The sequence below is a fragment of the Pelophylax lessonae genome (assembly GCF_965119305.1).
Source record: "Pelophylax lessonae genome assembly, chromosome: 11".
NCBI lineage: Eukaryota > Metazoa > Chordata > Amphibia > Anura > Ranidae > Pelophylax > Pelophylax lessonae.
This window is the reverse complement of record NC_138778.1, coordinates 4,258,930-4,281,386: the sequence shown is the minus strand read 5'-3', so window position 1 is coordinate 4,281,386 and position 22,457 is coordinate 4,258,930. Positions and strand designations below refer to the sequence as shown.

The window sequence follows — 22,457 nt, the reverse complement described above, 5'->3', positions numbered from 1 at the left end:
ATCGGGTTACCCTCTCCCTCCAGATTCAGCGGCCACCCACGGGGATCTCCGCACTCCCTGCACACAAATATAGACGCCGGAGCGACTTGTTTGTAGATGTTTATTTGCTACACTAACAAGTGCAAAGCCATGAATGGGGCATTGTGACCAATTTTGAGTCCGAATTGACGCAAATCTAGTAATAAAAATACATATTCTGCATTTAATGTACGTATAAAAAATTCACACTGGTGCGAATTGGATGAGGGTTTCCCCGCATCCAAATCGCATGTCAGGAGAGTGTGACCAGCGCTCAATGGAGCCGGTTCATACAGCGGTGTTCATGCGGTTTGCAGGAAATTCGTGTGAGTCTTCTGGTCCTTTTACAGCCAAAAATTCAGACCGAATTCGGACCTGAAAACGGTGAACGGGACGCACCGGAAGTCCTGCTGCGAGCCGCTTCACAATCCAATGTGAACCCCGCCTTAAAGTGGAGTTCCGCCCCCAGCGAAAAATTCAAAGTCAGCAACTACACACACTGTACACACACTGTACACACACTGTACACACACTGTAGCTGCTGACTTTCAATATTAGGACACTTACCTGTCCTGGAATCCAGCGATGTCGGCACCTAAGTCAATGTTTCCATCGGCTGTCGGGTGCTGCCACCGCCATTGCCAGTAAAGGAACCCAGGAGTGAAGCCTTGCGGCTTCACGGTCAGGTACCCTACTGCGCATGCGCAAAGCGCGCTGCACTCAGTTATTGGCCTGGAAGGAGTAGGGGGCCAAACTTCTGATGTACCTCGCCGCGGCAAGGTCCAATGGAAGTGGGGACAGGGTGGGGAGGGGGGAGGAGACAGATAAGCGTAAGTTCCACTTTTGAGTGGAACTCCACTTTAAGGCTAGGATCACATATGCACGGGTCAGGAACACATACTTAACCAGGCGTATTCCTGACTCACAGGCAAAAGGCTCTGTCGCATGATATGCAGAGGGTCAAGAAATTCCCAATGTTGGCATTTTCACGTGCGTGACACCATGTGGCCAGTGGTGTATTTTTGTTTTGTGCTGCCCTAGTCAAGACTAAAATTGGGCGCCCCCCCCCCATGTAAATTTACCCCACTTCTTTTTTAACAGAAAGGGGGTTGAGAGAGAGAGGGGGGGATAAGAGAGAGGGGGGGGGTGAGAGAGAAAGAGAGAGAGGGAGGGGGGATAGAGAGGGGATGAGAAAGGGGGATGAAAGAGAGAGGGGGGATAAGAAAGGGGGATGAGAGAGAGAGAGAGAGAGAGAGAGGGGGATGAGAGAGAGAGAGAGAGAGAGAGAGAGAGAGAGGGGTGGGTGAGAGAGGGTGAGTGAGAGCCAGAGAGGGGGGTGAGAGGGGGTTGAGAGAGGTGGCTCTAGCAACCAGAGGCTAATAGAGTCTCAGGTGGGGGGGTTGGCTTTTTTGCTGCCCCCCCTGCAAAGTGCCGCCCTAGGCCTGGGCCTTGTTGGCCTAGGCCAAAATACAGCGCTGCATGTGGCACATTTTAAAAAGGGGTTGAGGACTTCTTTCTCCGCGTTTCTTGCAGGTACCCCAACCTATTCCAATAAATAGCCTGCTCTACCAGCAACGAGCACACGCACACACAACTGTGAACCTAGACTAAGGCCCCATTCACATTATGTTGCGTGCTTGTGCGTTTATGTGCTTTTTTTTTTTTTTTTTTTGCATCACGCGGTATTCTTTTTATTTTAATGTCTGCTCTATGAGCAACATAATAGCTCATGCATCTTTGTGAGCTTCGACCTTAGCGTGATTTGGCGCTAAATCATTTTCTGTATTATAATAATATTTTCTCTCTACAGCATCTGCCAAATACGGACATTTCAGTTTTGGGTGGACTGAGCCTTTAAGTCACTCCTAGCCAACCAACCCAGACTTGACAGGTTTATGTACCAAGTTTGTAGCCCATACCAACCAATCAGGTATTTCCATACCTAACAGGAGGATCAAAGCAAACGTCTGATTGGTTACCATGGCACCTGTGGTATTGCAGTGTGAGGTATGTAGGTAGGCAACGCAACCTGAACCACAGACCCCGGGGGGGCACTCATTTATCATCTCACAAAACAATAAAATACTCAACTGAGTTGCCAGAGGGGCTTACACTCTATAATCAGTTGAACCAATACATGAAAAAAAATAATAATATATATAAATATTTCATCTATCTATATCCGGGGGGACAAACTATAAACCAATATACACCTTATCAACCAATACTTGAAAAAAAAAATAATAATATATATGAATATTTCATCTATCTATATCCATTTCTCCCTCCAAAAAAAAAAAAAAAAGACATTATATAATTTATTTATTTATTTTTTGGAGGAGGGAGAAATGGATATAGATAGATGAAATGTTTCTATGTACACATATTTACTGTTCTTTATCTGTTTTTATGCCATTCTCTAAGATATATTAAATTACTTGAATGGGAATTGTATTCTATTTGTTGTCTCTTTAGGAACAAATAATGGTGTAATAATAATACAAAAAGTATAGTATAGTGAGTACATACAGTATATAGTATATACAGTATACCCTACATTAGGTTTTATGGGGGTAAATTGTGCATTGATTGTAGTCATGTTTTGTATTTTTCCCCCTTGTGTTGTGTAATCTGATTATTGTGTAATGTTACATTTTACTTTTGCTTTCTGTTGATTGTTCTGTAACAAAAAAACAAATAAATAAAACAATGGGGAGATTTTTGGCCATTTAAATCCCAGGGAAGAGAAAATCAGATAGATAGAAAGATAGAATTATCCCCCATACTATAGAAATGTTCTCTGTATGAGACTCTGGGAATTAGTAGGGCGCAACACATGGGTCACTTATCCATTTCCAGGGCCACTATGTTCCAGGGATGATGATTGGGTCATGACATGTTGCGTGTTCTGGGAGATGCTCTCCTGCCTGTGCTGGTAATGGGGTGATTGGCCCTCCAGTATTACGGATCAGTGGCAGGGAAACATATGGATATACAGCACAGGATATACCTTGCAGGTAGGCAGTCAGGACAGGTAGGTGCAGGCTGGGGATCACCTGCAGGTAGGCAGTCAGGACAGGTAGGTAGCCAGGACAGGTGGGTGCAGGCTGGGGCTCACCTGCAGGTAGGCAGTCAGGACAGGTGGGTGCAGGCTGGGGCTCACCTGCAGGTAGGCAGTCAGGACAGGTAGGTGAAGGCTGGGGCTCACCTGCAGGCAGGCAGTCAGGACAGGTAGGTGCAGGCTGGGGCTCACCTGCAGGTAGGCAGTCAGGACAGGTGGGTGAAGGCTAGGGCTCACCTGCAGGTAGGCAGTCAGGACAGGTAGGTGCAGGCTGGGGCTCACCTGCAGGTAGGCAGTCAGCACAGGTAGGTGCAGGCTGGGGCTCACCTGCAGGTAGGCAGTCAGGACAGGTAGGTGCAGGCTGGGGCTCACCTGCAGGTAGGCAGTCAGCACAGGTAGGTGCAGGCTGGGGCTCACCTGCAGGTAGGCAGTCAGCACAGGTAGGTGCAGGCTGGGGCTCACCTGCAGGTAGGCAGTCAGGACAGGTGGGTGAAGGCTGGGGCTCACCTGCAGGTAGGCAGTCAGGACAGGTAGGTGCTGGCTGGGGCTCACCTGCAGACAGGCAGTCAGGACAGGTAGGTGCAGGCTGGGGCTCACCTGCATGTAGGTAGTTAGGAATGCTAGGTAGGATCGGACCCCTCTTAACCTGGCCATACATTATACAATTTTCTTGTTTAATTTCCTTTAGATTTACCTTCAACCATGTAGTAGAAGGGTCTGCTGATTTCATACAATATTGGAAGTGTTTAGGTGTGACCTCGTATTATACGGTTTTGGTAAATCTAAAGGAAAGTTGTAGAAGAAAATTGTATAATATATGGCCAGCCTTAGGTAAGTAGCCAGAAAAGAAGGGATTCACCCTTGGTTAGGTAGATGCAGGCTGGGACTCACCTGCAGGGAGAACAGGTAGGCTGTGACTTCCCTATAGGTAGATAGGATAGGTAGGTTGGGACCCTCCTCAGGTAGGTAATCAGGACAAGTAGATTAATATCCCCCCCCCCCCCCCCCGCCAGGACAGGTTGGTTAGGACACAGCTGCAAGTAGATAGCCAAAACAAATAGGACATGCTAGGACACCCAGGTATGTAACAAGGACAGGTAAGTGCAGGCTGGCACTTGAGATCCTCAAGTAAGCAGAACAGGTAGGCTGAGACTTTCCCTCGGGTAGGTAGCCAAGACAGATAGGCTGAGACTTTCCCTCGGGTAGGTAGCCAAGACAGGTAGGCTGAGTCTTTCCCTCGGGTAGGTAGCCAGGACAGGTAGGCTGAGACTTTCCCTCAGGTAAGTAGCCAGGACAGGTAGGCTGAGACTTTCCCTCAGGTAGGTAGCCAGGACAGGTAGGCTGAGACTTTCCCTCAGGTAGGTAGCCAGGACAGGTAGGCTGAGACTTTCCCTCGGGTAGGTAGCCAGGACAGGTAGGCTGAGACTTTCCCTCAGGTAGGTAGCCAGGACAGGTAGGCTGAGACTTTCCCTCGGGTAGGTAGCCAGGACAGGTAGGCTGAGACTTTCCCTCGGGTAGGTAGCCAGGACAGGTAGGCTGAGACTTTCCCTCAGGTAAGTAGCCAGGACAGGTAGGCTGAGACTTTCCCTCAGGTAGGTAGCCAGGACAGGTAGGCTGAGACTTTCCCTCGGGTAGGTAGCCAGGACAGGTAGGCTGAGACTTTCCCTCAGGTAGGTAGCCATGACAGGTAGGCTGAGTCTTTCTTTTGGGTAGGTAGCCAGGACAGGTAGGCTGAGACTTTCCCTCGGGTAGGTAGCCAGGACAGGTAGGCTGAGACTTTCCCTCAGGTAAGTAGCCATGACAGGTAGGCTGAGTCTTTCTTTTGGGTAGGTAGCCAGGACAGGTAGGCTGAGACTTTCCCTCAGGTAGGTAGTCAGGATAGATGCAGGTTGGGGCTCACCTGCTGGTAGGTAGGCAGGACAGGCAGGTGATGCTCACTTGCAGGTAGGTAATTAGGACAGCTAGGCAGTCAGTACAGGTAGGTTGAGGCTTACCGGTAGGTAGTCAGGAGGGACTCATGTGCAGGTAGGTAGTGAAGACAGGTAGATGGGGCTCACCCTCAGGTAGGTAGTGAGGTAGGTGGAGAGAGTCACCCTTAGGTAGGTAGGTAGTAAGGAGAGGTGGGAGGGATTACTCACCCTCAGGTAGGTAGTCAGGTGAGGTGGGGGAGGGGACTCACCCTTTAGGTAGGTAGTGAGGTAGGTGGGAGGAGTCACCCTCAGGTAGGTAGTCAGGTGCTGGAGCCGCTCTTCCCCCTCTCTCCGCTCCTTCTGCTCTCAGCAGTTCTGATCATCTCCCCAGTCTGCAGCCAGCAGCCCTCCCGCGGCTTCTCTCAGTCCCGGCGACTGACACTCCTCCCAACCAATCAGCGGACAGCCCTTCCAGAATAGGGCGGTTCCTGACTGACAGCCGGCCAGTGGCGGCCGAGGCTGGGCGGGACAGAGAGCGCATCTGAGGACGGTTGCCATGGACGCACATGTCCTTAGTAACCAGAGTTAGAGAACACATGGAGGGCTGAGAGAGGCGGGGCCCAGGGGGCACCAATCATACTGTGTGATATCTTCTATGGGGTCCCCTCTGGGCACATAATGGGGGCCACACACCCACCAATGTCATTCCATGGACCAACTAACAAATATAAGTGGCCATACACCCCTCCTAAATAATCAATTTATTTTTTGATTGATCACTTCCAATAATCAATCTATAATCAATAAATCAAATTTTAGAGGAGTTTGATCGATAGTTGGAAGATACAATCGCAAGTTACCGATCACATGTCTGATCGATCAAAATATGACGGTATACGTGAAGAAAGCTGCTGATCAATGCAACGCGATCAATAATTTTCCACCCTGGCCGATCGAATCAGTTTGATCGATTTCAACCTAAATTGAAGAGAAGTTTTGGCAATTCGATTGTTAGCCAATCCGTTCGGATCCAATCGATTGGATAGTGATAGAAAAGCGGGTGTGGCCACCATAGGTCCTATCCAATGATCATGTCGGTAGGTGTGTGGTCACCTTTAAATGATTAACTTGAACAGGGATTATAAGTCGATCGGCCATGGAAGAGTTTCATTGATCGCCTTCTGATCAAATAAATATCTGCATACGCGCTTTGCCAAACGAGTTAACTTTGCTGCACCGCGAAGAATCACGGCGGCGGCACTGCGAACGGACCGTCACATTATTCTGTAGGACGATCGCCGTCCCTGTGAATTAAGCCCACAATTTAACACCCTGCAGGCTCAATTCACAAATCTCATCCCGGGAGAAGAATCTTATTTAAAACTTACTCTCAGCCAATGAGATCTGAGAATTGAAGTCACATGGCTAAAAATAAATGTCCTCCATGTGTTGAATTGAAGTCTACTTTTGGTTTTTATGAATTGAATTCTCAGTCTAAACCCGCTGAATACAAAGTCAGGTGGTTTCCTTTAAAAAGCAGCCACAGCCTGTAGAAGACTGGACCATTGCTCTCTGGGTGGAAGCAGTGGTCTCTCTACTGAGGTCCAACACCGCTTGCTGAGTCAGGGCTCTTCAATCAGCAGGTAAAGCATGTAAGCTTTAGTGATTGGGGGGCTCTGGCTCCATCTCTGGAGGGCTCTAGCTTCAACTCCAATTGGAGGGCTCCAGCTCCAAGTCTGATTGGAGGGCTCTAGCTTAAACTCTGATTGGAGGGCTCTAGCTCCAACTCTGATTGGAGGGCTCTAGTTCCAACTCTGATTGGAGGGCTCTAGTTCCAACTCTGATTGGAGGGCTCTAGTTCCAACACTGATTGGAGGGCTTGAGCTCAAACTCCTATTGAAGGGTTCTAGCTCCAACTCTGATTGGAAAGCACTAGATCCAACTCTAATTGAAGGGCCCTAGCCTCAACTCTGATTGGAGGGCTCCAGTTCCAAGCCTGATTGGAAGGCTCTAGCCCCAACTCTGATTGGAGGGCTCTTGCCCCAACTCTGATTGGAGGGCTCTTGCCCCAACTCTGATTGGAGGGCTCTTGCCCCAACTGTGATTGGAGGGCTCAAGCTTAAAATTTGATTGAAGAGTTCTAGGGCCAACCCTGATTGGAGGGCACTAGATCCAACTCTAATTGGAGGGTCCTAGCCTCAACTCCAATTCGAGGGCTCCAGCTTCAAGTCTGATTGGAAAGCTCTAGCTCAAACTCTGGTTGGAGGGCTCTACTTCCAACACTGATTGGAGGTCTCGAGCTTCAAATTTGACTGAAGAGTTCTAGGGTCAATCCTGATTGGAGAGCTCTTAATCCAACTCTAATTGGAGGGCCCTAGCCTCAACTCCGATTGGAGGGCTCCAGCTCCAAGCCTGATTGGAGGGCTCTATCTCCAACTTTGATTGGGGGGCTTTAGCTCAAACTCTGATTGGAGGGCTCTAGCTCAAACTCCAATTGGAGGGTTCTAGCTCCAACTCCGATTAGAGGGCTCTAGTTCCAACACTGACTGGAGGGCTCAAGCTTATAATTTGATCGAAGAGTTCTGGGGCCAACCCTGATTGGAGGGCTCTAAATCCCACCCTAACTGGAGGGCCCTAGCCTTAACTTTGATTGTAGGGCTCCAGCTCCAAGCCTGGTTGGGGGGGACTCTAGCTCCAACTCTGATTACAGGGCTCTAACTCCAATGCTGATTGGAGGATTCAAGCTCAAAATTGAATTGAAGAGTTCTAGGGCCAACCCTGATTGGAGGGCTCTAGATCCAACTCTAATTGGAGGGCCCTAGCCTCAACTCCCGCAACTTCTGAGGGTTAACATTGAAGCCTATGGCCCTCAAGTTGCATGAAAGTTGGATCAAAGTAGTGCATGAATTACTTTGAAGTCACTGCAACTTTAAGTCGCGCATATATGAATAGTTATCATTGGAAAACATAGAGAGTCACATGTCATGCAACTTTGATGTCCAAATGATGTATAGAAGACTGGACCATTTCTCTCTGGGTGGAAGCAGTGGTCTCTCTACTGAGGTCCAACACCGCTTGCTGAGTCAGGTCTCTTCAATCAGCAAGTAAAACATGTAAGCTTTGCTGATTGGGGGGCTCTGGCTCCAACTCTGGAGGGCTCTAGCTCCAAGTCTGATTGGAGGGCATTAGATTTAACTCTGATTGGAGGGCCCTAGCCTCAACTCCGATTAGAGGGCCCCTGCTCCAAGTCTGATTGAAGGGCTGTAGCTCCAACTCTGATTGGACGGCTTTAGTTCCAACACTGATTGGAGGGCTCAAGCTCATACCCCGATTGGAGGGCTCTAGCTCCAACTCTGATTGGAGGGCTCTAGCTCCAACTCTGATTGGAGGGCTTTAGCTCCAACCCTGATTGGAGGGCACTAGATCCAACTCAAATTGGAGGGCCCTAGCTTCAACTCTGATTGGAGGGCCTAAGCTGGAGGTCATTTGGAGCCCAGGGCAAATGCCAAACACTGAGCACTAATCTACCCCCTAAGCATAAATTATCCTCCTCTAAATACAAATCTGCCTCCCTGCTGAAATCCCCTCTCTCAGCACAAATGTTTGCCCCCCCCCCAATCCCCCAAGCTCAAATACCCCTCCCCCCCAAAAAAAAAAACAATTCCCCCCTCCTAGCACAAATCCTCTACGGCTAAAATGTCCCTTCCCAGCACACATATCCAACCCCCCATTTCCCCCTCCCAGCACAAATCCCCCCTCCTAGCACAAATTCTCTTCCCCCCATCCCTCCCCCAACATAAATCCTCCTAAATCACCTCTCTTAGCACCCCCTCCACCAATTTTCCCCTCCTAGAACATTACTTACCCTCCAACACAACCCCCCCAATCTTCTTGTGGAGCACCCCCACCTCACATGATACCACAGTGCCCAGGGCAGCCATCCCTCCTGCCCACCCCTTGTCCTGGCCCTGATTGAAGGGCTTTAGTTCCAACACTGATGGGAGGGCTCAAGCTCAAAATCTGATTGAAGAGTTCTAGGGCCAACACTGATTGGAGGGTTCTTGTTTCAACTCTGATTGGAGGGCTTCAGCTCCAAGGAGGATTTTAGATCCAGCTCTAGTTAGAGGGCTCTAGCTCAAACTCTGAATGGAGGACTTTAGCTCCAAATCTGATCGGAGGGCTCTAGCCTCAACTTGGGTTGAAGGGCTATAGCTCCAAATCTGATCTAAGAGTTCCATCTCCAAACCTGATTGGAGGGCTCTAGTTCCTACTCAAGAGGGCTCTAGCTCAAATTCTGATTGGAGGGCTCTAGTCTCAACTCAGATTAGAGGGCTCTAGCTCCAACCCTGATTGGAGGGCTCAAACTCAAAATCCGATTGAAGAGTTCTAACTCCAATCTTGATTGGAGGTTTCTGGCTCCAACTCTGATTTAAGGGCTCTAGCTCCAATACTGATTGGAGGACAACACTATTTATGGGGCTCAAGCTCAAAATCGAATTGAAAAGTTCTAGCTCCAACCCTGATTGGAGGGCTCTAGCTCCAACTCTGGAAGGCTCTAGCCTCAACTCTATTTGAAATGCTCAAGATCCAACTCTAATTGGAGGGCTCTAGCTCCAACTCTGATTGGAGGACTCTAGCTCCAACTCTGATTGAAAAGTTTGGATTGGAGGACTCTAGCTCCAACCCTAATTGGAAGGTGCTGGCTGCAACTCTGATTAGAGTACTCTAGCTCCAACTGTGATTGGAGGGTTCCAGCTCCAACTCTTGGAGGGCTCTAAATCCACATTCTGATTTAAAGGCTCATGTGTAATTTTTTTGTGGACTATTGTAGACTTGATAATGAATGACAATCGAATGACAAAGACATTTCCATGTTTGTATACTTATAATTACTGCAACATTGTATACATAAACCTCCACACTTCTATATTTCTTTGTAGTATAATCAGGTCTCTATATACTTATAGTCTCTGGAATCTGATTCTTGATTGGTTGCTGGGAGATTCTGTGTTCTGGTATTCAGTAGCTGGGGGGGGGGGGGGGGGGACAGATCATTTTTTTCTCATGTGCTGTGTGTCATCTCCACAGTGTCTGCCATGTAATGGGATTCCCGGTGTCACACAACATGGAACTAAGTGTTTATTTCATACATAGCCGAGCAGGAACCTGATCTCCTCTCATCTCCACACACTCATCTACTAATTAGATCTCCCACAATAAGATTGTCTGCCTTGTAACTGGAAGATGAAAAGGTGAAGAAATTGAGGAGGAAGGAAGGAAGGAGGGAAGGAAGGAAGGAAGGGAGGGAGGGAGGGAGGAAGGAAAAAAAGAGGGAGGGAGAAAGGAACGACAGAAAGAAAGGTGGAATAGATGAATGAAGGAAGGAGGGAAGGAAGGGAATAAAGGAGGGAGGGATGCAAGGGAGGAAGAAAGAAAGACGGGGGGAGGAAGGAAGGTAGGAAGGAAGGAAGGAAGGAAGGAAGGAAGGAAGGAAGGAAGGACGGAGGAGTGGGAGGGAGGAAGGGGAAGATAGGAAGGAAGAAATATGGGGGAGGGAGGGAGAAAGGTAGGAAAAAAGGATGCAAGTGTGGGAGGAAGAAAGAAAAAAGAAAGAAAAAAAGAAGGAATGAAGGAAGGAAAGGTGGGAGGGATGAAGGAAAGAGGGAAGGAGGGATGGGAGGGAGGGAGGAAGGAAGGAAGGAAGGAAGGAAGGAAGGAAGGAAGGAAGGAACTAAAGAGGGATTGGAGGGAGGAAGGAAGGAGGAAAGAAAGAAAGAAAGATGGAAGGGAGGAAAAGGGGATGGAAAGAAGGAGGAACGGGAGGGAGGGAGGAAGGAAGGTAGGAGAGATGGAAGGAAGGAAGGGAGGGAGGGAGGAAGGAGAGAGATGGGAGGAAGGAAGAGAGAAAGTAACAAAAATGGATGGGGGGGGGGGGGGGAGCAAGGAAGGAAAAAAAGATGGAAGGGAGGGAGTAAGAAAGTAAACGGAGAGAGGGAGGAAGAAAGAAAAAATTAGGGGAGGAAGGAAGGAACAACAGAAGGAAAGATGGGAGGGAGGAAGGAAGCAGGGAAGGGAGGAAGGAAGAAAGGAGGGATGGGAGGTAGGAAGGGAGGGGGGTAAAGGAAGGTAGGAAGTAAGATGGGGTGAGCGAGGAAAAAAGGAAGGGAGGAGGAAAGAATAAGGAATGGGAGAAGGAAGGAAGAAAGAGAGGGAGGAGAATGAGGAAAGAAGTAAAAAAGGAAAAAAGGAAGAAAAAAGAAAGGGAGAGAAATAGTGTTAGAAAAAATAAATAAATGCTAGAATCACTCAAATTAAGCAGCGGACCCAGAGAGAAACACATTGTCTATATTTTTAAAGGCCGAGAAAAGAAAAGAAAAGAAAAGAAAAAAAAAAGAAAAGAATACAAAAAAACTAAAAATATTGTCAGAAAGCTGCAGTAGATGACGGTACAAATTGTTGTCATTCAGTGGGTAGACTCCATGGTATAAAATAATGATTCATTTGAATGTGGCTATAAAAATTGTACTGTATATACAGCATATACTGTGTATTTGTAAATATTTTTAGCCAACTGGGATGCTCATTTCTGATTGGTTACCTTTTCTAATATATAGATTCCCCTTCAGGGAGGCCCCTGCAGACGCACACTGCTGCGCAGTCGTTGGCACGTGCACGCACTCTCGCCCGGAAAAACAAACTTGTTGGGGTCACTCAGGAGATGAGTTTATCTAATAAGGATATCCCAGTATTGTCTTCTCTATAGATTATATATGGAAGAAGATGACGTACATGACATGCCGCACTCCTCTGTGGTCAGGCTGTCTTCCCTGAGACTCACTGATAACGGGAAACTATACAGTATATACAGTATATATATATAGCAGCTTACCTGTCCCTAAGTTTTCTTTTTTAAGGTTCCCCTTTCCTTCTTTCAGTAAACATCGCTCCCCACTGTCCGTGATTTGGAACAAAGTCCCTCTGTCCATTTTTCCTCCTCATTTGTCCCTCATTTAGGTCTGATCTATACAGTTGTATATAAAATGCATTATTTATCTTCCAAAAAAAATTTCCCAGTGCTAAACCTTTCATCCAGTTCCTAAATTGCTGTATTTTTACATTTTAAAACCCAATATAAAGGAATAGTGGTGGTAAAAAAAAAAAAGTAAAAGCACTTGTGGGTTTATCTAATATTCTTTTTTTTTTGTAAAATTCTCCTTTAAGAAGGGGCGTGGCAGGGGTGTGTCCTATGCCTACATGCTTTTGTTAATAGGTGTCCCTCGTTCCCATCTCAAAAAGTTGGGAGGTATGAGTAAAGCCAGTGCCAGGACAAGGTCATCCAGCGGCCAGGGCAAAGATGCTAAACTGTGCCCCCTCCCCTTTCCCTTAGGGTAAGGGTCTGGGCACCCCATCCCTGTAATAAACCATTGCGCCCAGAGCAGCTTTCCCACCTGCCCACCCCTTGGCCCAGCCCTGAGTAAAGCACTTCTTGTCCCAAAGTGACCAAGCTCACTCAATGTATAATATGGAGCAGCAATGACATAGCTCCCAACTTTCTCTGAATTGGAGGGACTGTCACCCTCTGTCCCTCTTTCCTCCTCATTTGTCCCTCATTTTGGTTTGATCTATTTAGTTGTATATAAAATGCACTATTTATCTTTCAAAAAAAATTACTGGCCAGCATTACCCACCAACAGTACCCACCAGCAGTACCCACCAGCATTACCCACCAACAGTACCCACCAGCATTACCCACCAACAGTACCCACCAGCATTACCCACCAGCATTACCCATCAGCAGTACCCACCAGCAGTACCCACCAACAGTACCCATCAGCAGTACCCACCAGCAGTACCCACCAGCGTTACCTACCAACAGTACCCACCAGCAGTACCCATCAGCATAACCCACCCACAGTACCCACCAACAGTACCCACCAGCAGTACCCACCAGCATTACCCACCAGCAGTACCCACCAGCAGTACCCACCAGCATTACCTGCTATCGTTACCCACCCACAGTACCCACCAGCATTACCCACCAACAGTACTCACCAGCAGTACTCACCAGCATTACCCACCAGCAGTACCCACCAGCTTTAACCGCCAGCAGTACCCACCAGCATTACCGGCCAGCAGTAACCACCATCAGTACCCGCCAGCAGTACCCCCCAGCAGTCTTGACCAGCAGTACCCCCCATCAGTACCTGCCAGCAGTACCCACCAGCAGTACCCACAGCAGTAGCCGCCAGCAGTACCTGCCAGCAGTCTGCAAAATAAGTAGAAAAGGTCTGTGCATTAGCGTGTAAATTGTTGCTATATGTTTTTTAATACCTAGTTGTGTTTTGTCATAATAAAATGTCACGTCCTTGTTCATATATGTTTAAATAAGAACATGACATTTTCTGGCTCCTGAAGTCACATGTACTAGGCGTGTGCAACTATCCCCCAGCACATAACTGTAAATATCCCAGCATGCGCTGTGTTCCTGACTCCTCCCACCATCACCACTTCAAATCACTGAAATGATCATGGTGGTTAGAGTGTTCCTTTAATATCTCCTAGAAGAAGTAATCCTCTGTATATTGATTCCATTTCATTTCATCGTCCTCTAGTTGTGTTAAATTGGTGGGGGGGGGGGGGGGGGGAGGGGGGGGTGCAGAGTGCCACCTCCCTGAAATGAGTTTTTGCAGGTTGGGATGACAATGTGACGGACATAAAAACACTTTCAATGGTGTATTACCAGACCAATGAGAGCAAAGTCCATTGTTGGGGGTGCGCGGTACACACCCTTTAAACTTCGACCTCATAATTGGGTCGTGTCACGCTCACTTTCTTTAAGCCCCTCCTCCTTACTGAAATATCAGGACAATCGGACAAAATGTGGGACTGTGATGATGCGTGCGTACCGCGCTGTCCTTTGAGTCCCGCCCGCTCGCTGTTTGAAGTGGTCACACAAAGCCCAGAATTCTCCTTGGCTCTTTTATCCTTGCTGTAATGACAGGATACGTCACTTTGCAGAACATCGCCATGGGGCCGGGCCCCTGACATTACATGGGGGGGGGGGGGGGTCACCATTAAAAAGAGAGTCTTGTTTGGGAACGCGGAGCCCTCCCTCTTCTCTTTCCATGTTAGTAGTTACTGTATTGCGCTAGATAATAATTATCAGTCCTTTCATCTTTCCAGGAACTCACTGGGATCCCAAATACCGAGAATGTGTCCAACAAGCATAATGCACCGAGTTAAAGCGGAGTTCCCCCCAAAGTTGGAACTTCCGCTAATCTTCTTCCTCCGGTGACACATTTGGCACCTATCAGGGGGGAGGGGGGAACGGGTACCTGTTTTTGACATGTACCCTTCCCCACTTTCGTGAGACAGTGCCCCGGAAGTTTGCCCTCCCCTCGCCGCTGGGCCAATTGGAAAGCACAGCGCGCTTAGCGCACGCGCAGTTTCGGCTTCGCAGCCGGTTTTCCTTATGACAAATGGCTGCGGCAGGTCAAGAAGGGGGGTAAATCTTCCGGAGGTCAAGTGGTTACTTTTAGCCTGGGATGACATATATGGGAGTCGGTGTACAATGATAGTGAGCCGCTCTAGATAGGAGACGCAGCGCTGGAAATAATTCTCAATGGCACCCCCAAGCATCGGAAAGCGTTTCGGGGCCTCTTTACCGGCGTTTCCGTGTACAGCACGCTATTTAAATGAATGGATTGCTGCACCCATAAGGTGCGCACACAATGCAATATTTATTGATAACACTGCACCCCTCTACTCCACATTCTGCAGCCCCTGCACCCCTCTACTCCACATTCTGCAGCCCCTGCACCCCTATACCCCACATTCTGCATTCCCTGCACCCCTCTACCCCACATTCTGCATCCCCTGCACCCCTATACCCCACATTCTGCAGCCCCTGCACCCCTCTACCCCACATTCTGCAGCCCCTGCACCCCTCTACCCCACATTCTGCATCCCCTGCACCCCTATACCCCACATTCTGCAGCCCCTGCACCCCTCTACCCCACATTCTGCAGCCCCTGCACCCCTATACCCCACATTCTGCAGCCCCTGCACCCCTCTACCCCACATTCTGCAGCCCCTGCACCCCTCTACCCCACATTCTGCATTCCCTGCACCCCTCTACCCCACATTCTGCAGCCCCTGCACCCCTCTACCCCACATTCTGCATTCCCGGCACCCCTCTACCCCACATCCTGCAGCCCCTGCACCCCTCTACCCCACATTCTGCATTCCCTGCACCCCTCTAGCCCACATTCTGCAGCCCCTGCACCCCTCTACCCCACATTCTGCAGCCCCTGCATCCCGCACTACCCCACTTTATGCAGCCCCCGCATCCACCACTACCCCACATTCTGCACCCCTTGCATCCCACACTACCCCATTTTCTGTAGCTCCTGCATCCATACTACTCCACATTCTGCAGCCCCTGCATCCCCAACTACCCCACATTCTGCAGCCCCTGCATCCACCACTACCCCACATTCTGTACCCCCTGCATCCCCAACTACCCCACATTCTGCAGCCTCTGAGCCCCCACTACCCCACATTCTGCAGCCCTGGCATCCACCACTACCCCACATTCTGCAGCCCCTGCATCCCCCACTACCCACATTCTGCAGCCCCTGCATCCACCACTACCCCATATTCTGCAGCCCCTGCATCCCTACTACCCCACACTCCGCAGCCCCTGCATCCCTACTACCCCACATTCTGCAGCCCCCACTAGCCTCATTATGCAGCCCCTTCATCCCCCACTACCCCACATTCTGCAGCCCCTTCATCCCCCACTACCCCACATTCTGCAGCCCCTTCATCCCCCACTACCCCACATTCTGCAGCCCCTGCATCCCCCACTACCCCACATTCTGCAGCCCCTTCATCCCCCACTACCCCACATTCTGCAGCTCCTGCATCCCCCACTACTCCACATTCTGCAACTCCCACTACCCCACATTCTGCAGCCCCTGCATCCTCCACTACTGCTGCCTACATCAGACTTGCAGAGGGTATAATTGGCAGTTTTACAATTTTTAAGAAAAAATATTTTTACTACAAATTAAGAATTGAAAACAGAGATCTCATTGGTTGCCCCAGATGGAATTTTTGCCTTTATTTTTTTGCTTTTGCTCCATTTTTGTGGGTAAAGGGGCCCCATGGAGTGCGCTGCGGAGGCCCTTCATATTATGTATAGCGCTCTCGCCTTCCCCCATATCCCTTCCTGGACAGCAGACATCTCTCCGCTCTCCCAATATCCACATCTGCTTGGAATCAGCGCTGGGAGAGCCGGAGGGGCCCGCAGAGGGGCTCCATCTTCCTGCTCTGTGTACTTTGCCAGACAATGGGCGCTTTTATCGCCAGACACCCCCGGGCTCTGCGGCTCAGGTCACTTCCACCAAATCCTGCAGACAGCAGTCTCTGCATCAATGCAGAATTTCACCTCGGTGACGACGCTGACAACTTGCTGCATCTGCGGGCCGAGGTCCTGATTGGGTGACGGGGTATTGGGCCACAGTATTTGAGCAAACCTGTGAGAGTGGTCAGCAGTTCTGTACAGCCAATGGCATCTGCCACCTGTCATGGCCACACCCAGAATCCACTGCACTACCAGTGACGCAGCGTGACGAAATGCGTCAGAGGGAGTTTGTGCAAAAATGTCACAAATTATCTCAAATGATCGATTATGTCTCATAATCAGGAATCATGGGGCCCTATTGTAAGATTCTGGTACCTCCGGTACCCTTAATCACCACTTTCTCTGTAATGCGTCCCACCTTTCTCTTCAGGTGGTACGCATATACCTTTAAGAACGATGATGTCACTGCTGAGCGCAGCCCCTGCATCCCCCACTACCCCACATTCTGCAGCCCCTGCATCCCCCACCAACCTTACATTCTGCACCCCTGCATCCCCCACAGTCTGCAGTCCCTGCATCCCCCTACAAATGGCATCCCCCACTACCCCACATTCTGCAGCCCTGCATCCCCCACTACCCCACATTCTGCAGCCACCACTAACCCACATTCTGCAGGCCCTGCATCCCCCACTACTCCACATTCTGCAGCCTCTGCACCCCCCACCACCCAACATTCTGCAGCCCCCGCATCCCCCACTACCCCACATTCTGCAGCCCCTGCATCCCCCACTACCCACATTCTGCAGCCCCTGCATCCCCCACTACTCCACATTCTGCAGCCCCTGCACCCCCCACTACCCCACATTCTGCAGCCCCTGCATCCCTCACTACCCCACATTCTGCACCCCCTGCATCCCCCACTACTCTACATTCTGCACCCCCTGCCTCCCCCACTAACCTTACATTCTGCACCCCTTGCATCCCTACTACCCCACATTCTGCGGCCCCTGCATCCCCCACTACCCCACATTCTGCGGCCCCTGCATCCCCCACTACTCCACATTCTCCAGACCCTGCATCCCTCACTACCCCACATTCTGCACCCCCTGCCTCCCCCAAATTCTGCAGCCTCTGCATCTCCAACTACCCAACATTCTGCAGCTCCTGCATCCCCCACTAACCTTACATTCTGCACTCCCTGCATCCCCCCCTACCCCACATTCTGCACCCCCAGAATCCTCACTACCCCACGTACTCTCTGTGTCTGGTGAGGAATATATTTAAATGAAAGTTTTTGAGGCCAGAGTCCAGCATTACAATCTGCTGGGCATTGTGAGGTATCTGGATGTGAGGGGCCCCGCCACGTCTTTCCAGGAATTCCTGGATTCAGGTTCATACCAGACAACCGGTGATGAGGTCTCTGCACATCCTTCTACTAAGCCCCTCCCATTTCTATAAACACATTCCAAGGAAATCTCAATGAGCTATGAAATGTCTTCCATGCATCGAATTCCAGAGACCTCCCTATCCATTCCAACCCATCTACAAAGGACAGCAGTACAGAGTATTTCAGGAGAGGAGAGTTATAGAGGAAGGAGCAGAGTCCTCCAGCAGTGCAGAGTATTTCAGGAGAGGAGAGTTATAGAGGAAGGAGCAGAGTCCTCCAGCAGAGCAGAGTATTTCAGGGGAGGAGAGTTATAGAGGAAGGAGCAGAGTCCTCCAGCAGTGCAGAGTATTTCAGGAGAGGAGAGTCATAGAGGAAGGAGCAGAGTCCTCCAGCAGAGCAGAGTATTTCAGGAGAGGAGAGTTATAGAGGAAGGATCAGAGTCCTCCAGCAGAGCAGAGTATTTCAGGAGAGGAGAGTTATAGAGGAAGGATCAGAGTCCTCCAGCAGAGCAGAGTATTTCAGGAGAGGAGAGTTATAGGGGAAGGAGCAGAGTCCTCCAGCAGAGCAGAGTATTTCAGGAGAGGAGAGTTATAGAGGAAGGAGCAGAGTCCTCCAGCAGAGCAGACTATTTCAGGAGAGGAGAGTTATAGAGGAAGGAGCAGAGTCCTCCAGCAGTGCAGAGTATTTCAGGAGAGGAGAGTTATAGAGGAAGGAGCAGAGTCCTCCAGCAGTGCAGAGTATTTCAGGAGAGGAGAGTTATAGGGGAAGGAGCAGAGTCCTCCAGCAGAGCAGAGTATTTCAGGAGAGGAGAGTTATAGAGGAAGGAGCAGAGTCCTCCAGCAGAGCAGAGTATTTCAGGAGAGGAGAGTTATAGAGGAAGGAGCAGAGTCCTCCAGCAGTGCAGAGTATTTCAGGAGAGGAGAGTTATAGGGGAAGGAGCAGAGTCCTCCAGCAGAGCAGAGTATTTCAGGAGAGGAGAGTTATAGAGGAAGGAGCAGAGTCCTCCAGCAGAGCAGAGTATTTCAGGAGAGGAGAGTTATAGAGGAAGGAGCAGAGTCCTCCAGCAGTGCAGAGTATTTCAGGAGAGGAGAGTTATAGAGGAGGGAGCAGAGTCCTCCAGCAGTGCAGAGTATTTCAGGAGAGGAGAGTTATAGAGGAGGGAGCAGAGTCCTCCAGCAGTGCAGAGTATTTCAGGAGAGGAGAGTTATAGAGGAAGGAGCAGAGTCCTCCAGCAGTGCAGAGTATTTCAGGAGAGGAGAGTTATAGAGGAAGGATCAGAGTCCTCCAGCAGAGCAGAGTATTTCAGGAGAGGAGAGTTATAGAGGAAGGAGCAGAGTCCTCCAGCAGAGCAGACTATTTCAGGAGAGGAGAGTTATAGAGGAAGGAGCAGAGTCCTCCAGCAGTGCAGAGTATTTCAGGAGAGGAGAGTTATAGAGGAAGGAGCAGAGTCCTCCAGCAGTGCAGAGTATTTCAGGAGAGGAGAGTTATAGGGGAAGGAGCAGAGTCCTCCAGCAGAGCAGAGTATTTCAGGAGAGGAGAGTTATAGAGGAAGGAGCAGAGTCCTCCAGCAGAGCAGAGTATTTCAGGAGAGGAGAGTTATAGAGGAAGGAGCAGAGTCCTCCAGCAGTGCAGAGTATTTCAGGAGAGGAGAGTTATAGGGGAAGGAGCAGAGTCCTCCAGCAGAGCAGAGTATTTCAGGAGAGGAGAGTTATAGAGGAAGGAGCAGAGTCCTCCAGCAGAGCAGAGTATTTCAGGAGAGGAGAGTTATAGAGGAAGGAGCAGAGTCCTCCAGCAGTGCAGAGTATTTCAGGAGAGGAGAGTTATAGAGGAGGGAGCAGAGTCCTCCAGCAGTGCAGAGTATTTCAGGAGAGGAGAGTTATAGAGGAGGGAGCAGAGTCCTCCAGCAGTGCAGAGTATTTCAGGAGAGGAGAGTTATAGAGGAAGGAGCAGAGTCATCCAGCAGTGCAGAGTATTTCAGGAGAGGAGAGTTATAGAGGAGGGAGCAGAGTCCTCCAGCAGTGCAGAGTATTTCAGGAGAGGAGAGTTATAGAGGAAGGAGCAGAGTCATCCAGCAGTGCAGAGTATTTCAGGAGAGGAGAGTTATAGAGGAAGGAGCAGAGTTCTACAGCAGAGCTGAGTATTTCAGGAGAGGAGAGTTATAGAGGAAGGAGCAGAGTCCTCCAGCAGTGCAGAGTATTTCAGGAGAGGAGAGTCATAGAGGAAGGAGCAGAGTCCTCCAGCAGTGCAGAGTATTTCAGGAGAGGAGAGTTATAGAGGAAGGAGCAGAGTCCTCCAGCAGTGCAGAGTATTTCAGGAGAGGAGAGTTATAGAGGAAGGAGCAGAGTCCTTCAGCAGTGCAGAGTATTTCAGGAGAGGAGAGTTATAGAGGAAGGAGCAGAGTCCTTCAGCAGTGCAGAGTATTTCAGGAGAGGAGAGTTATAGAGGAGGGAGCAGAGTCCTCCAGCAGTGCAGAGTATTTCAGGAGAGGAGAGTTATAGAGGAAGGAGCAGAGTCCTTCAGCAGTGCAGAGTATTTCAGGAGAGGAGAGTTATAGAGGAGGGAGCAGAGTCCTCCAGCAGTGCAGAGTATTTCTCTGTATGTGCAGCAGGTGTTATGCAGGCAGCGGCCGATGCTGGGCCAGGTGTGATTGAAGCTTTGCGGTGGTCTTGTTGGCCTCATTTGACCCGTCCCGGGTGTGCGGAGATGTCGGGGAGAAATGCCCGGAGATAAACATTTCTATCCACAGTATCAACAATCCACGAGTTACAGAGAATTCCTCTTATAAACACAGAGCCAGAAATACAGAGATTGTGTACTGCCATGAAATACACCCAGAGTGTCCCCATACCAGCAACTGTCTGAGATGGGAAAAGGGGGTCACCTGTCAGGCCCAGGGATCTATTCTAGGGGATGGACACACTCATCGACTTATATACTGTATAATTGTACAGAGACTGATATGACTGTGGGGGAGGGGACATTAGAGTGTAAGCTCTTCTGGTACAGAGACTGCTGTGACTGTGGGGGAGGGGACATTAGAGTGTAAGCTCCTCTGGTACAGAGACTGCTGTGACTGTGGGGGAGGGGACATTAGAGTGTAAGCTCCTCTGGTACAGAGACTGCTGTGACTGTGGGGGAGGGGACATTAGAGTGTAAGCTCCTCTGGTACAGAGACTGATGTGACTGTGGGGGAGGGGACATTAGAGTGTAAGCTCCTCTGGTACAGAGACTGATGTGACTGTGGGGGGAGGGGACATTAGAGTGTAAGCTCTTCTGGTACAGAGACTGATGTGACTGTAGGGGAGGGGACATTAGAGTGTAAGCTCCTCTGGTACAGAGACTGATGTGACTGTGGGGGAGGGGACATTAGAGTGTAAGCTCCTCTGGTACAGAGACTGATGTGACTGTGTGGGAGGGGACATTAGAGTGTAAGCTCCTCTGGTACAGAGACTGATGTGACTGTGGGGGAGGGGACATTAGAGTGTAAGCTCCTCTGGTACAGAGACTGCTGTTACTGTGGGGGAGGAACATTAGAGTGTAAGCTCCTCTGGTACAGAGACTGATGTGACTGTGGGGGAGGGGACATTAGAGTGTAAGCTCTTCTGGTACAGAGACTGATGCGTCTGTGGGGGAGGAACATTAGAGTGTAAGCTCCTCTGCTACAGAGACTGATGTGACTGTGGGGGAGGGGACATTAGAGTGTAAGCTCTTCTGGTACAGAGACTGATGTGACTGTAGGGGAGGGGACATTAGAGTGTAAGCTCCTCTGGTACAGAGACTGATGTGACTGTGGGGGAGGGGACATTAGAGTGTAAGCTCCTCTGGTGCAGAGACTGATGTGACTGTGGGGGAGGGGACATTAGAGTGTAAGCTCTTCTGGTACAGAGAATGATGTGACTGTGGGGGAGGGGACATTAGAGTGTAAGCTCTTCTGGTACAGAGACTGATGTGACTGTAGGGGAGGGGACATTAGAGTGTAAGCTCCTCTGGTACAGAGACTGATGTGACTGTGGGGGAGGGGACATTAGAGTGTAAGCTCCTTTGGTACAAAGACTGATGGGACTGTGGGGGAGGGGACATTAGAGTGTAAGCTCTTCTGGTGCAGAGACTGATGTGACTAGCTCAGTGATCTCTGTATAGCACTGCGGTATATGTTAGAGATATATACTGTATATGTCTAATAATAGTGTGTGACTGTGTTGGTGCAGTAGATTGTTAGCTCTTGTGGTGCGGAGACTGGTGCACTGGGTAGAACATCATATTTATGGTATTTATAAGTACAGGAAATAGATAACATTTGTCTGATTAGAAACTTTTTTCAGTTATTCTATCAGGATATTTTGTCATCTGTGCCCAGCTTGCTGTTAGATAATTGGCACTTAGAGGCCTGCGTGGCATTGCCCCACCCCCACCCCCATCATTATCTGCAGATATGACATGCTGAGAAAAACGTGACTCCGCCTCCTCCAGTGACGACTTTTTACCAAATTTGTGACATTTGTGCCATAATGAAAATATTTTCCATAGAACTCTGTTATTTATAGATTTTTTTTGATACTTTACTTTGGATATTGGTTTATATTACATTAAAAACATTTTTGTGTTAACAAAGGCTTGTAGTTGTCTGACACACGGGTGGTCTGATGGTACAAGGGTGGTCCAAGGATACAAGGGTGGTCTGATGATACAAGGGTGGTCTGATGACACAAGGGT

The 22,457-nt window shown here is 49.4% G+C and overlaps 1 protein-coding gene across 2 annotated transcripts in view; it reads right to left on the bottom strand.

Moving 5' to 3' along the window:
• TEKT3 (tektin 3) overlaps positions 1-5,413 on the bottom strand; it is a 32,955-nt gene extending 27,542 nt beyond the window's left edge. Inside the window, exon 1 of one of the 2 annotated variants that reach the window (XM_082272684.1) lies at positions 5,296-5,413. The gene's annotated coding sequence lies outside the window, so the exon portion shown is untranslated. Of the gene's footprint in view, positions 1-5,217; positions 5,232-5,295 lie in introns of those variants that run through there. The other variant, XM_082272685.1, reaches the window with a different exon arrangement.
• Positions 5,414-22,457: the final 17,044 nt, after the last annotated feature.